The 15582-nt window shown below is 48.6% G+C and overlaps 1 protein-coding gene and 1 non-coding gene across 17 annotated transcripts in view; both read right to left on the bottom strand.

Annotated features, from left to right (window-relative positions):
* CELF4 (CUGBP Elav-like family member 4) overlaps positions 1 to 15582 on the bottom strand; it is a 1320822-nt gene that overhangs the window by 1004820 nt on the left and 300420 nt on the right. The window lies entirely within an intron of this gene.
* TRNAT-GGU (transfer RNA threonine (anticodon GGU)) lies at positions 184 to 255 on the bottom strand. Its single transcript has one exon. It is a non-coding gene; the product is annotated as a tRNA-Thr (tRNA).

Raw genomic sequence — 15582 nt, 5'->3', positions numbered from 1 at the left:
GATTATCTGCCACCAGAGCTGGAGCGTTCTTGGTAATACATGTGAACATATGACCATATGAAACTGCCGTATACTGAATCAGACCTTTGGTCCATCAAAGACAGTATTGTCTACACAGACTGGCAGCGGCTCTCCAGGGTCTCAAGCTGAGGTTTTTCACACCTATTTGCCTGGACCCTTTTTTGGAGATGCCAGGGATTGAACCTGGGACCTTCTGCTTACCAAGCAGATGCTCTACCACTGAGCCACAGCCCCATTCATGGCTCTCCAGGGACTCAAGCTGAGGGTTTTCACGCCTATTTGCCTGGACCCTTTTTCAGTGGAGATGCCAGGGATTGAACCTGGGAGCTTCTGCTTACCAAGCGGATGCTCTAGCACTGAGCCACTGTCCCTCCCTGCGGACTCAAGTGAAGACTTTGGGCATTCCTGCCTAGCTCATGGGAGCCATACGGATTGAGCTTGGGGACTAGAGAACAAAAGGGCTGCAGGATCCAAATATCTGCAGCCCTAGACCAATCACAAGCCCCACTGATTTGAATGACCCAATAACGTGCTTGTACAGGAACCCAGAGATGTATATAAGTTTGGCCTGTTGGCCCCAGCTCCGGTCTTGTAATGCAGCCTTATACTATGCCACGTCTATTAAAGAGCTTGTTATCACTCAACTGGTGATTCCTCCATGCATAGAACCCACTATGTAATAGTAATAGACCCTGCTCTGTGGAACACCCTCTCCGAAAACATCAGGGCTCTGTGGGATCTGCCACAGTTCCACAGGGCCTGTAAGACAGAATGGTTCAAACCTGCCTTCAACAGTTAAAGGGAGGTGGCTATTATTCCACAGAACCGACAATCTCACTGAACTAATATAATTGAAGCCAGAAACATCACAATAACCAGAACATCATAAGAACATAAGAGAAGCCATGTTGGATCAGGCCAATGGCCCATCCAGTCCATCCCTCTGTGTCACATAAGAACATAAGAGAAGCCCTGTTGGATCAGGCCAATGGCCCATCCAGTCCAACACTCTGTGTCACATAAGAACATAAGAGAAGCCCTGTTGGATCAGGCCAATGGCCCATCCAGTCCAACACTCTGTGTCACATAAAAACATAAGAGAAGCCATGTTGGATCAGGCCAATGGCCCATCCAGTCCATCCCTCTGTGTCACATAAGAACATAAGAGAAGCCATGTTGGATCAGGCCAATGGCCCATCCAGTCCAACACTCTGTGTCACATAAAAACATAAGAGAAGCCATGTTGGATCAGGCCAATGGCCCATCCAGTCCAACACTTTGTGTCACATAAGAACAGAAGAGAAGCCATGTTGGATCAGGCCAATGGCCCATCCAGTCCAACACTCTGTGTCACATAAAAACATAAGAGAAGCCATGTTGGATCAGGCCAATGGCCCATCCAGTCCAACACTCTGTGTCACATAAGAACAGAAGAGAAGCCATGTTGGATCAGGCCAATGGCCCATCCAGTCCAACACTCTGTGTCACATAAAAACATAAGAGAAGCCATGTTGGATCAGGCCAATGGCCCATCCAGTCCAACACTCTGTGTCACGTAAGAACAGAAGAGAAGCCATGTTGGATCAGGCCAATGGCCCATCCAGTCCAACACTCTGTGTCACATAAGAACAGAAGAGAAGCCATGTTGGGTCAGGCCAATGGCCCATCCAGTCCAACACTCTGTGTCACATAAGAACAGAAGAGAAGCCATGTTGGATCAGGCCAATGGCCCATCCAGTCCAACACTCTGTGTCACATAAAAACATAAGAGAAGCCATGTTGGATCAGGCCAATGGCCCATCCAGTCCAACACTCTGTGTCACATAAGAACAGAAGAGAAGCCATGTTGGATCAGGCCAATGGCCCATCCAGTCCAACACTCTGTGTCACATAAGAACAGAAGAGAAGCCATGTTGGGTCAGGCCAATGGCCCATCCAGTCCAACACTCTGTGTCACATAAGAACAGAAGAGAAGCCATGTTGGATCAGGCCAATGGCCCATCCAGTCCAACACTCTGTGTCACATAAAAACATAAGAGCAGCCATGTTGGACCAGGCCAATGGCCCATCCAGTCCAACACTCTGTATCACACAGTGGCCAAAAGATACATCTTGGACTTCTAATGACTATAAAATGTATGAAAATGATTTTATTGTATATTTTGGTGTGTGTGGGGGGGTATATTTTATGCTGTTTTGATATGTTGTTAGCCGCCGGAACAAATTAAGCGATGCAGCAGCTCACAACTTTATTGCCACTCGCTCACAAAGTAGAATCTTTGCTCACGGGACTCCACAGCTTGGAGTATCGCCGGCAACCCTAGTTACAGATCAAACGACATTACAGACACTAAACTGCAGCTAAAAGTTACAAATACTCAGTTTTTTTCTTTAAAAAAAAAAACGGGGGAAAGCAGCAAGGAGCACGCTCACATGTGAGGTAGCTCTGATACGCCGAAGTCCATTTGTTTCTGCCTTGTCTCCAGATTTGCCGTCTGCCGGGGTGGACCCTGACTTTCTCCTGGAATTACAACTGGTTTTCAGATGTCAGAGATCTGGTCTCCTGGACAACACGGTGGCTTTGAAGGACAGATTCTGTGGCATAAGCAGGCCTCATTTTGGGGCAGGAGCTCTCAGAAGCGAAGCTCGGAAACCTCTACGTTTTATTTTACTTTTTTTAAAAAAAACTTTTTCATTATTATTTTGATACTAAAAATAATTTTACTTTTTCTTTTTTCCCTCCCCCCCCAAAAGAAAATACTTGTTTCTGGGCTCTGTGGTTCAACCCCCATGTGAGAATTTTACTGAATTCTAAGATTTGACCAACTTTCACTATTTCCCCCCACAAAAAAAAGGAAAATAACCCATATATATAAAGCAGACAGATGGAGAGCCAGTTTGGTGTAGTGGTTAAGTGTGCGGACTCTTATCTGGGAGAACGGGGTTTGATTCCCCACTCCTCCAATTGCACCTGCTGGAATGGACTTGGTCAGCCATAGCTCTGGCAGAGTTGTCCTTGAAAGGGCAGCTGCTGTGAGAGCCCTCTCCAGCCCCACCCACCTCACAGGGTGTCTGGTGTGGGGGAGGAAGGTAAAAGGAGATTGTGAGCCACTCTGAGACTCTTCGGAGTGGAGGGCGGGATATAAATCCAATATCTTCATCTACCTCACAGGGTGTCTGTTGTGGGGGAGGAAGGGAAAGGAGATTGTGAGCCGCTCTGAGACTCTTCGGAGTGGAGGGCGGGATATAAATCCAATATCTTCATCTACCTCACAGGGTGTCTGTTGTGGGGGAGGAAAGGAAAGGAGACTGTGAGCTGCTCTGAGACTCTTCAGAGTGGAGGGCGGGATATAAATCCAATATCTTCATCTACCTCACAGGGTGTCTGTTGTGGGGGAGGAAGGGAAAGGAGATTGTGAGCCGCTCTGAGACTTGCTGGAGTGGAGGGGGGGATATAAATCCAATATCAACTTCTTCTTCTTCCTCATGCCACTGTGGCCACATAGGAGAAAGTTCTTTTAAAAGTACGACGGGAGCAGTGTTCCCTCTAAGCTGAGTTAGTGTGAGCTAGTTCACAGTTTTTCAGCCGCTGGCTCACACATAGCATAGGAACAAATGTCCTCAGAGCAAACTAACTGATGCAGCCGCTCGCAACATTAATGCCAGTAGCTCACAAAGCAGAATTTTTGTTCACACGTTTCCACCGCTTACGGGGCGTATCAGATAGGAGTAAGGTTTTTATTACGACAATTAAAATTCCAGAAGCATTTTAAGGTCAACGCTGAGCTGATCTAATTTAGTACACCTTCCGGTGATGTTAGGAGTGTGTGGCAGATGCAAAAGAGTTGTGCTAATGAGAGCTCCAGCACCTCTTTTTTTTCTACAAAATGACACCTGGGCATGACATTGCTAAGATCAAATCCCACCCTACCCCCAGCTCCGCCCCCAAAACCTCGAAGAACTCCCCAGCCCCAAATCGCCCACTGTACTTCTCCCCCCCCCCCCACCACTTTCTGGGCTTCTTCTGGACTCTTCTCCCTTGTTAAGTGGCTTATTTTTCTCTAGTTCTTGCCTTCCCGCCCTTATTGCGCCTAGGGTTGCCAATCCCCAGGTGGGGGCAGGGGATCCCCTGGTTTTGAGGCCCTCCCCCCAGTTCAGGGTCCTCAGAAAGTGGGGGGAGGGGAGGGAAATGTCTGCTGGGAACTCTGTTATTCCCAATGGAGATTTATTCCCATAGAAAATCATGGAGAATTGATCCGCGGGTATCTGGGGCCCTGGGGGGGGCTGTTTGTTGAGCTAGAGGCATCAAATTTTCAGTACTGTATCTAGTGCCTGTCCCCAAAATACCCCCCAAGTTTCAAAACGATTGGATCAGGGGGTCCAATTCTATGAGCCCCAAAAGAAGGTGCCCCTATCCATTATTTCCTATGGAAGGAAGGCATTGAGAAGGTGATCTCCCTTTAAATGTGATGGCCAGAACTCCCTTGATCTCGGCTCCACCCCTAATGTCTCCTGGCTCCACCCCCAAAGTCCCCAGCTCTTTCTTAAACTGGGCTTGGCAACCCTAATTGCGCCTTATCTATGGAACTCTTTTTTTCCCCAGCCAATATTCGGCATAATTGATTCTCTTCCTCCCGTTAAAAAGCGCCTTAAGGCTCATTTTCTTTCAGCTAGCCAGTGCCGCTAATTGTTTTTGGCCTTCTCCCACTCTTAACTTTGGAAGGGGTCGGTTTCTTTTAACGCTTATTTTTAGTTCTGTGTCTGATTACACTAGACCGTAAGGCCACTGGGTGAGGAACGCCTTTGTAGGGACCGCGCAATGCCCTTCGCATTCAAGCACTCTGCAATAAGCGCATCCTTTGCCTTTAGGTTTATAAGGGGAAGGACTGTCTCTTCTCCAGGGTATTGGAAAAAGTCCCAAGCTCTGTCCTTGGCATTTTCCGTTAGAGGATCTCGGCGAACAGGCGTCGGGGAACTCTTTTCAAAGCTCGGGTCACTGTAGATCCGCAGACAGTCAAGGCTGACAGCCCAGAGATTGATGGACCGCCTTGGTATTGTAGGGTAGCTTCACGTAATCATAGGCGTCCGCGTCTCGTGAATGCTGATATCATGAGCTTGGGTCAATGTACAGGGAAAGCGAAGAATCCGTGTGGGGCAGGGGACAGAGGGCTCGATGTGGAAGGAGCAGTTGTTCCCTCGCTCTGACCTAGACGGAGGAATACGGCTAGCCTGACCTCACCAGATCTTGGAAGCTAAGTAGTAGAGTTGGCCAAGTTCCATTCAAGAAATCTCTGGGGACTTTGGGGGTGGAGCCAGGAGACTTTGGGGGGTGGAGTCAGGAGACATAGGGGCGGAGCCAGGAGCAAGGCTGTGACAAGCATAACTGAACTCCAAAGGGAATTCTGGCCATCACATTTCAAGGGACTTGAGACCCTGGAAAGCCATGAATGGGGCTGTGGCTCAGTGGCAGAGCATCTGCTTGGTAAGCAGAAGGTCCCAGGTTCAATCCCTGGCATCTCCAACTCAAAAGGGTCCAGGCAAATAGGTGTGAAAAACCTCAGCCTGAAACCCTGGAGAGCCGCTGCCAGTCTGAGTAGACAATACTGACTTTGATGGACCCAGGGTCTGTTTCAGTATAAGGCAGCTTCATATGTTCATATGTTTGTTTATATGTTCTCTCAATTTCCTTAGGCGTAAGGGACGTTTGGTTTTAGGAAAAGGTACAGAAGTGAGGATGAAAGTTGCCGGGGGGGGGGGGAGAGGGGGGAGAAATAAGGCAGAGGGGAAAGAGAAGGACAATCTCCAAGCAGCCAGCATGAATGTCACTGTATAAAGGGGTCTGTCAGCATTTCCACTACAAACTCTCATTTTCAAAGGTTTATACCCCGTCCATAAAAATTCTTTCCGAGAGGCAGCTGCAAACTTGGCAAAGGAAGTTTCTTTCACACTCGGATTCCATTGATTTTCGCTCTCTCTTTTTCTCTTTCCTTAGTCCACATGCCCCCACCCCGCACATCCCCTTTCATACTAGGCCTCCTTTTCAGCTTGTTTCAGGTGGAGGAATTTTGGAATAATTCAGTGGGGACGGCTTTAATACTGCAATGGTATCTGTCAAACGGCTGCTAACACAGCAAGAACTTTTGAGGTTGGGGAAGCTGACACGCTCTTAAGAAAAAGAGTTTGATCAATATTTTAATTTGTTTTGTTTTCCGTGTTTATTTCTTTATTTTGGGGGGCTAAATCCAGCCGCTCTTTTGGTTGGCGCAAAGATTGTGATCCTAGTATTGCAAACTGTTTCACATCTGCACACAATTGTGACAGAGTTTAGCATGGTGTCCCTGGCAAAGCACCCCGTCAAAAGTCTGCCAGGAAAACATTGTGAAAGCAACGTCACCCCAGAGTCGAAAACGACTGGTGCTTGCACAGGGGTTTACCTTTTACCACATAAAAACATGACCGGTGGGGAGCGGGGTTTGAAGAAAAAGCCCAGCAGGAAGTCATTGGCATATTAGGCCACACACCCTGACATCACCATTGTTTCACACAGGGCTTTTGGTACAAAAATCCCGTGAGGAACTTGTAATAAAAGAACGTAAGAGAAACCATGTTGGATCAGGCCAATGGCCCGTCCAGTCCAACACTCTGTGCCACGTCAGAGAAGCCCTGCTGGATCAGGCCAGTGGCCCTTCCAGTCCAACACTCTGTGCCACATAAGAACATAAGAGAAGCCCTGTTGGATCAGGCCAATGGCCCCTCCAGTCCAACACTCTGTGTCAAATAAGAACATAAGAGAAACCATGTTGGATCAGGCCAGTGGCCCCTCCAGTCCAACACTCTGTGTCAAATAAGAACATAAGAGAAACCATGTTGGATCAGGCCAGTGGCCCTTCCAGTCCAACACTCTGTGTCAAATAAGAACATAAGAGAAGCCCTGTTGGATCAGGCCAATGGCCCCTCCAGTCCAACACTCTGTGTCAAATAAGAACATAAGAGAAACCATGTTGGATCAGGCCAGTGGCCCTTCCAGTCCAACACTCTGTGTCAAATAAGAACATAAGAGAAGCCCTGTTGGATCAGGCCAATGGCCCCTCCAGTCCAACACTCTGTGTCAAATAAGAACATAAGAGAAACCATGTTGGATCAGGCCAGTGGCCCCTCCAGTCCAACACTCTGTGTCACATAAGAACATAAGAGAAACCATGTTGGATCAGGCCAGTGGCCCCTCCAGTCCAACACTCTGTGTCACATAAGAACATAAGAGAAACCATGTTGGATCAGGCCAGTGGCCCCTCCAGTCCAACACTCTGTGTCACATAAGAACATAAGAAAAACCATGTTGGATCAGGCCAGTGGCCCCTCCAGTCCAACACTCTGTGTCACATAAGAACATAAGAGAAACCATGTTGGATCAGGCCAGTGGCCCCTCCAGTCCAACACTCTGTGTCACATAAGAACATAAGAGAAACCATGTTGGATCAGGCCAGTGGCCCCTCCAGTCCAACACTCTGTGTCACATAAGAACATAAGAGAAACCATGTTGGATCAGGCCAGTGGCCCCTCCAGTCCAACACTCTGTGTCACATAAGAACATAAGAAAAACCATGTTGGATCAGGCCAGTGGCCCCTCCAGTCCAACACTCTGTGTCACATAAGAACATAAGAGAAACCATGTTGGATCAGGCCAGTGGCCCCTCCAGTCCAACACTCTGTGTCACATAAGAACATAAGAGAAACCATGTTGGATCAGGCCAGTGGCCCCTCCAGTCCAACACTGTGTCACACAGTGGCCAAAAAAACTAAGTGCCATCAGGAGGTCCACCAATGGGGCCAGGACACTAGAAGCCCTCCCACTTTGCCCCCCCCCCCCCCAAGCACCAAGAATACAGAGCATCACTGCCCAGACAGAGAGTTCCATCAATATGCTGCGGCTAATAGCCACTGACGGACCTCTGCTCTATTTGCATATTAGGCCACACCCCGTGATGCCAACCCAGCTGGAACTGCGTTCCTGTGCGTTCCTGCTTAAAAAAAAAAAAAACCAAAAAACCCAACAACAACAAAAAACCCTAGTGATGACATAGAAGAAGAGGAGATTGGATTTATACCCCACCCTTCACTATATTGTGATGACATCATCATCATCATCATCATGGAACATGGAACAATTTCTGAGCGCTGTTATGTTGTTCGTTTATAAAAATGCTTTTATTGTATTGTATTGTTTGATTATATGTTGTACTCCACCCTGAGCCCTACGGGGAATGGGCAGAATAGAAATACGGTAAGTAAATAAATAAAATATACACTCTCCAACCTAGAGTTGCCAAGTCCAATTCAAGAAATATCTGGGGACTTTGGGAGTGGAGCCAGGAGACTTTAGGGGTGGAGCCAGGAGACATTGGGGGTGGAGCCAAGATCAAGGCTGTGAAAAGCATCATTGAACTCCAAAGGGAGTTCCGGCCATCACATTTAAAGGGACGGCACACCTTTTTCAATGCCTTCCTTCCAAAGGAAATAATGAAGGATAGGGGCACCTTTTTTGGGGGCTCATAGATTTGGACCCCCTGGTCCAATCTTTTTGAAACTTGGGGGTTATTTTGGGGAGAGGCACTAGATGCTATACTGAAAATTTGGTGCCTCTACCCCCAAATAACAGTCCCCCCCAGAGCCCCAGATACCCACGGATCAATTCTCCATGATTTTCTATGGGAATAAATCTCCTTAGGGAATAATAAAGTTCCCAGCAGACATTTCCCTCCCCTCCCCCTGCTTTCTGATGACCCTGAAGCGGGGGGAGTGCCTCCAAACCGGGGGATCCCCTGCCCCCACCTGGGGATTGGCAACCCTACTCCAACCACACCTTGAAACTCAGGGAAAGGAGCCATATTCAGCAAGAACTCTTTCCGAGCTCAGAACTCAGGGAGTGTAGTACAGGGGGGAAGGGAGAGAGAAAGAGACTTTTATAAAAAAAAAAAAAAACCCTCCAATGTAAGGGGAACATGACCCACAGGAAAGCAAAAAGCGTTAAAGCATCATGGGGGAAAAAATAGATCAAGTGGTAAGCAGCAGAACCAAAAACAGAGGGGAGGAGAGTCGGGTTTGATGTTTTTTAATTGATGCAAAGCGCACTCGATGCCCGAAGATTTGTTACCAGTTTTGTTATTCTAATGCCGAACGCGTGCAGAGAGGAAGAGGCAACATCAAAAAAAAATCCTGATCCGTTGCCGCAGACCCGAGGCAGCTTCGTCAGGGTGGGATGGCATGGGGGAACCAACAAAACGCTATCGGGCCAACTCATCCCCCCACCCCTTCCCCCCGCTGCCCCGATTAAATGGGGAGAGGCGGAGAGGTGTGAGCGGAAATTTCGAGCGCGAACCTGTTCGGCGGACAACGTCCCGCAACATCTGGGAATGGAGGCCTTTGGGTCAATTTTCCACATGGGGAAATTGACCCAATTCCACCCCCCCCCCCTCCGAGAAGCCTTAAACCACTGACGCAAAAGACGCCATTTAAAGGATTTCATTTCCTAGAGGTCCAGCGATGTGTTTGATATGGAAATGTAGATTTATTGCAGTTAGGACAGGCTAACTACCGTTGCCGGATCAGAGAGGGCTAAGGAGGAAAGAACTCTCGGGGATTAGAGGGTGACGTTTCGTGTTAATGAGGGCTTTGAATACACCGGGAAAAGAAAACCTGAATTCGCTGTCAAGAAAACAGGAAGAGTGCGGTCTGAATAATGATGCCAATCGGGGAGGGTTGCCAATCCCCAGGTGGGGGCAGGGGATCCCCCCAATTTGGAGGGCCTCCCCCCCGCTTCGGGGTCATCAGAAAGCTGGGGAGAGGAGGGAAATGTCTGCTGGGAATTCCATTATTCTTTATGGAGACCGATTCCCATAGGGTATAATGGACAATTGATCTGTGGATATCAAGGGCTCTGCCTTTTTGAGGTACAGGCACCAAATTTTAAGTATAGCATCTGTCGACTCTCATTAAAAAAAATCCCCCAAAAGATTGGGCCAGGGGATCCAATTCTATCAGCCCCCAAAGAAGGTGCCGCTATCTTTCATTATTTCCAGTGGAGGAAAGGCATTAAAAAAGTGTGCTGTCCCTTTAAATGTGATGGCCAGAACTCCCTTTGGAGTCCAGTTATGCTTGTCACAACCTTGCTTTTGACTCCACCCCCAGAGTCTCCTGGCTCCACCCTTAAAGTCTCCTAGCTCCACCCCCAAAGTCTCCTGGATCTACCACCAGAGTCCCCAGATATTTCTTGAATTGGACTTGGCAACCCTACAGTCAGGAATAGCTACGTCTGGGCGGTGAGCACCAGCACAGTGCCGTGCTTAGACTGTCAGGTTAGGATCTGGGAGGCCCCACGTTCGAATCCCCACTGGCGTCAGGGTAGCTTGCTGGATGACCTTGGGTCAGTCACGCACTCTCAGCCTAACCTACCTGACAGGGTTGTTGTGAGGCTAAAACGGAGAAGCGAAGAAAGACGTGAGTCGCTTTGGGTCTCCGCTGGGGTAAAAGTCAGGACATGAGTAAAATAAGTTACTCAGCCTAGTGGGGTTTGGGGAGGAAAGGCGGATATTACTGCTGCTGGTCAAGAAATTAAATTAGCCACTGCCTCTCTTTGCAGAGCATAAAAATCCTAGACATGTAGGGTTGCCAACTTCCAGGTAGCACCTGATCTCTCGCTATTACGATTGATTGCCAGATGACCAAGATTGGTGTCCCAGGAGAAAAAGGCCGCTTCAGATGGTCGACTCTATGACGTTGTACCCCCCCCCCCCAGAGGTCACTCTTCCCTCCCCGGGCACCACTTCCAGAATCTCCAGGTATTTACCAACCCCGACCTGGAATCCTTGCTGACTATGAAAATGTGAATCTGTTTGGGTGGACGAGGCCAATACTGTATTCTGCCAAATGACTGGGGAGGCCTGTTTTTTTTTTTTTTTTAGGTAGAGGCCCCAAATATGCAGAGTAGCATCTGAAGCCTCTCCTCAAAACACCCTCCAAGTTTCAAAAGGATTGGACCAGGGGGTCCAATTCTATGAGCCCCCAAAGAAGGTGCCCCTATCCTTCATTATTTCCAAAAGAGGGAAGGCATTTAAAAGGTGTGCGGTCCCTTTACATGCGATGGCCAGAACTTCCTTTGGAGTTCAACTGTGCTTGTCACAACCTTGTTCCTGGCTCCACCCCCAGTGTCTCTTGGCTCCACCCCCAGTGTCTCCTGGCTCCACCCCCAAAGTCTCCTCGCCCCACCCCCAAAGTCTCCTCGCCCCACCCCCAAAGTCCCCAGCTATTTCTTGAATTGGACTTGGCAACCCTAGTTAGCAATGATTTTCTGCAATATACCTCTTCAGGGTATGGATACACATCCGTTCCGAGTTTAAGCTGCCAGTCTTTCCCCTCCCGGCCTTCCGCTTTCCCCTTCTTTACAGGGGGAAGGGGGGAAAAGTCAACGAGATCCTGTTAGAAAAAAAGGAAAGTTACGCTGAAGCTCTCGAAAAAGCCGTCTCCATGGGCAACGGCAAAGCCGAGAAACCAGGCCAAGGCTGGTTATGCCCTCTAACAGGCCTGAAATGGATCCACTCTGCCTTGAAATATATATACGGCGATAGCGGGGGGGTGTCTGAACGGAAGGGCCCAGGGTTTGGCAAAGAAAGAAAGGGTGGGGAAGGGGAGGGAGATCAAGGCCGAATCAAAACATGTCGGAGCCCAAGACCGCTCTGATGTATTTCAACCAGCCACGTACCTGTCCCCAGTGGGCTGGAAAGCTATTCCTGAATAAAAAGATTGCGGGGAGGGGGGGAACAGTAGTTGCCAGTTCAAGCCCAGCAACTGTGAGGAACCTGTGGGAGAGCCCTTTAACCTTCCAGAGCATTTAATGGGTGACCTCAAAGTAGCTGTTTTTGCTGCAAAGGAACTTCAAGAACAGACGGTTGTGACGAGCTTAACTGAACTCCAAAGGGAGTTCTGGCTGTCACATTCAAAAGGACCGCACACCTTTTCAATGCCTTCCCTCCGTTAGAAATCATGAATAAGGGCACCTTCTTTGGAGGCTCATAGACCTGGACCCCCTGGTCCAATATTTTTGAAACTCGGAGGGCATTTTGAGGAGAGGCACCAACAGCGATGCTGCAAATCTGGTGCATCTGCCTCAAAAAACACCCCCCCCCCCCCGCAGAGCCCGAGAAAACTGCGAATCAATTCTCCATTATATCCTACGGGAATCAGTCTCCAAAGAGTGCCCAGCAGACATTTCCTTCCTCCCACTTTCTGAAGACCCTGAAGCGGGGGCGGGGGGGAAGGCCTTCAAACTGGGTGGTCCCCTGTCCCCACCTGGGGAATTGGCAACCCTATATCCAACCCACTTGCATGCAATACAATGAAAACTCTGGGACTGTGGCGGCCCTGCACCGTATCGATCGAGATTCTTTTCCTCGCCGGTGAGCTGATGCTCCTCTCCCTCTCTCCCCCTCTTTAATTTTATTATTATTTCCCCCTTTCAATCCATAAGCACCTGGATTTTTTTTTTCTTAATACGAAAGCCTTTTTTTATTTCTATAAAACGGCAGCTGCTTTCATTTAGTTTTATGGATTTAATATATTTAGATGTTCCGAGAGAGAAGCTCAGAGCTGGCGGTGTTATCCAGACGGTCGCTGCTTACTGCCGCCTCTAATGACAAGGCTTATCTGATTCCGAGCATTTCATATCGGTGGGGGGAAAAAATAATTCTCCTTTCTTTTGTCTTTGGCTTCGAGATTTTAATTTGTTGAGGGGCTTCTTTCCAGAGACATGTGTTTCTCCTTCTCTTCCCCCTCGCCTTGGCAGACGTTGCGATGAGCTTTCCGACGTCTTCAAAGTTTTCATCCGTTTTTCCATGCCGAGACGGATCTTTTTTTGGCGGTCTCAAGCTCCGCCAGTCTTTTCCAGACCAGAATACTTCAGGAACTCCTCAAGAACACCTACATACTTCAAGCTTTTAACTTGCTATCAATGTGCTACCTAACCCCACAAAAACTGGCATGCATTTCTGGTTCAGTAAGTTCATACTGCTAGAATGTGGACAATGGCTGCACTGCTGACTCACCTGTTCGTATATATATTCGTTCGGGGCACAAGTTCTTAAACAAATCCACACCGTAACCGGTATTGAAATCCTGCTTAATTCTAGAATTCTAGAGTTGGAAGGGACCTCCAGGGTCATCTAGTTCAACCCCCTGCACAATGCAGAAAACTCACACATACCTCTCCCTAAATTCACAGGATCTTCATTGCTGTCAGATGGCCATTTAGCCTCTGTTTAAAAACCTCTAAGAAAGGAGAGCCCACCACCTCCCAAGGAAGAAGCCTGTTCTGCTGAGGAACTGCTCTAACAGTCAGGAAGTTCTTCCTAATGTTGAGCCGGAAACCCTTTTGATTTAATTTCAACCCATTGGTTCTGGTCTGACCTTCTGGGGCCGCAGAAAACAATTCCACACCACCCTCTATAGGACATCCTGTTGATGTAAGCCAGAAATGCCTTGATAGGTTTCAATCAACACATACACACAAGTTTTCAAGAGTCATTGCTTCCTTCACAAGATACAAGCATCCGACGAAGGAAGCTTTGACTCTCAAAAGCTCCTATCCTGAAAATCTTAGAATCAAAGAGTCAGAAGGGACCTCCAGGGTCATCTATTCCAACCCCCCACACAATGCAGGAAATTCACAAATACCTCCCCGCCACACACACATGAACATACATCCCCAGTGACCCATGCTCCATGCCCAGAAGATGGGAAAAAAGACTTCCAGAACCCCTTGCTAAACTGACTTTTTAGCCTCTAAGAAGCTCTTGGATCTAACCAGATCTAACCAGGGCTTTTTTTTGTAGCAGGAACTCCTTTGCATATTAGGCCACACCCCCTGATGGAGCCAATGCTCTGAGAACTTAAAGGGCTCTTCTTACAGGGCCTACTGCAAACTCTTGGAAGATTGGCTACATCAGGGGTAGGCTTGCCAATCCCCATATCCCAGCGGAGGCTCTTCCGCTTTCCCAGGCTCCTTCCTGCCCCCAGTCAGCTGGCTGGGGGGGGGGAAGCCCCACCCCCATAGCCACCATGTGACTTTCCACCTCAGGAGGCTTCAGGCTCTGATTGAAAGGCTTTTTATTTTATTATTTTTATTTTATTCGATTTATATCCCGCCCTACCCCACCGAGGCTTCCTCTTGGGATGGTGCGTCTGTGTTACTTTGAAGAAGTTGGCAGCAACTCATGAGTAGAGAGGCCAATCCCTCACTTCAGAGTTGCCAGAGACGGAGGGGGGGGGGACGTCTGCTGAGCACTTCATTATTCCCTAAGTGGAGATTTATTCTCATAGGGTATAATGGGGAATTGATCTGGAGGTTACGGGGGCTCTGGGGGAGCTGTTTTTTTGAGGAAGATGCACCAAATCTTCAGTATAGTATCTAGTACCTCTCCCCAAAGTACCCACCAAGTTTCAAAACGCTTGGACCAGGGGGTCCAATTCTATGGTCCCCCCCAAAAGTGCCCCTATCCTTCATTATTTCCTATGGAAGGAAGACATTTAAAAAGGTGTGCTGTCCCTTTAAATGTGTCGGCCAGAACTCCCTTGGAGTTCAATTATGCTTGTCACAGCCTTGTTCCTGGCTCCACCCCAATGCCTCCTGGCTCCACCCCCAAAGTCTCCTGGCTCCACCCCCAAAGTCCCCAGATATTTCTTGAATTGGACTTGGCAACACTAATCGGGGGGGAGGGGGAGGTGTAGCCTAATATGCAAAGGAGTCCCTGCTACAAAAAAAAAAAAGCCCCGGATCTAGCTATTCTACTTCAGACCAGCTATAGATTCAGGCGGGCAGCCATGTTGGTCTGAAGCAACAGAACAAAGTATTGAGTCCAGTGGCACCTTCAAGGCCAACAAAGTCGCATTTTGGGTGCATACGTGCACACTTCTTCAGGTAACGCGCGGCAGCTTGTACCCAGGATTAAACTTTGTTGATCTTAAAGGTGCCCTTGGATTCAAACTCTGTCCCTCTGAAACGGTGTTCAAGGATGGCACATCCTGCAAAATCAGAACTGTCTAGTCCAGCATCTCGCTTCCCAAAAGGGGCTATGGAGTTCCACGTAGCCATTTGTCTGATAAACGTGGGGAAGAAAAGGTCCCCTGTGCGAGCACCAGTCGTTTCCGACTCTGGGGTGACGTTGCTTTCACAACGTTTTCACGGCAGACTTTTTTACGGGGTGGTTTGCCATTGCCTTCCCCAGTCCTCTACGCTTCCCCCCCCAGCAAGCTGGGTACTCCTTTGACCGACCTCGGAAGGATGGAAGGCTGAGTAAACCTTGAGACAGCTACCTGAACCCAGCTACCGCTGGGGATTGAACTCCGGTCGTGAGGACTGCAGTACTGCAGCACTACAGCTTTAACTCTCTGTGCTACGGGGCTCTTCCCTAATAAACACAGAAAGGCTTAATTGCCATATCCACACACCACCACCACCCCTGTCCCAGGGCTTGTTTTGTGCCAGAACACAGTTCTGGCTAACTTGGTGTCAGG

The sequence above is a fragment of the Heteronotia binoei genome, chromosome 4, assembly GCF_032191835.1.
Source record: "Heteronotia binoei isolate CCM8104 ecotype False Entrance Well chromosome 4, APGP_CSIRO_Hbin_v1, whole genome shotgun sequence".
NCBI classification, from domain to species: domain Eukaryota; kingdom Metazoa; phylum Chordata; class Lepidosauria; order Squamata; family Gekkonidae; genus Heteronotia; species Heteronotia binoei.
This window is presented reverse-complemented; position numbering and strand designations above follow the sequence as displayed.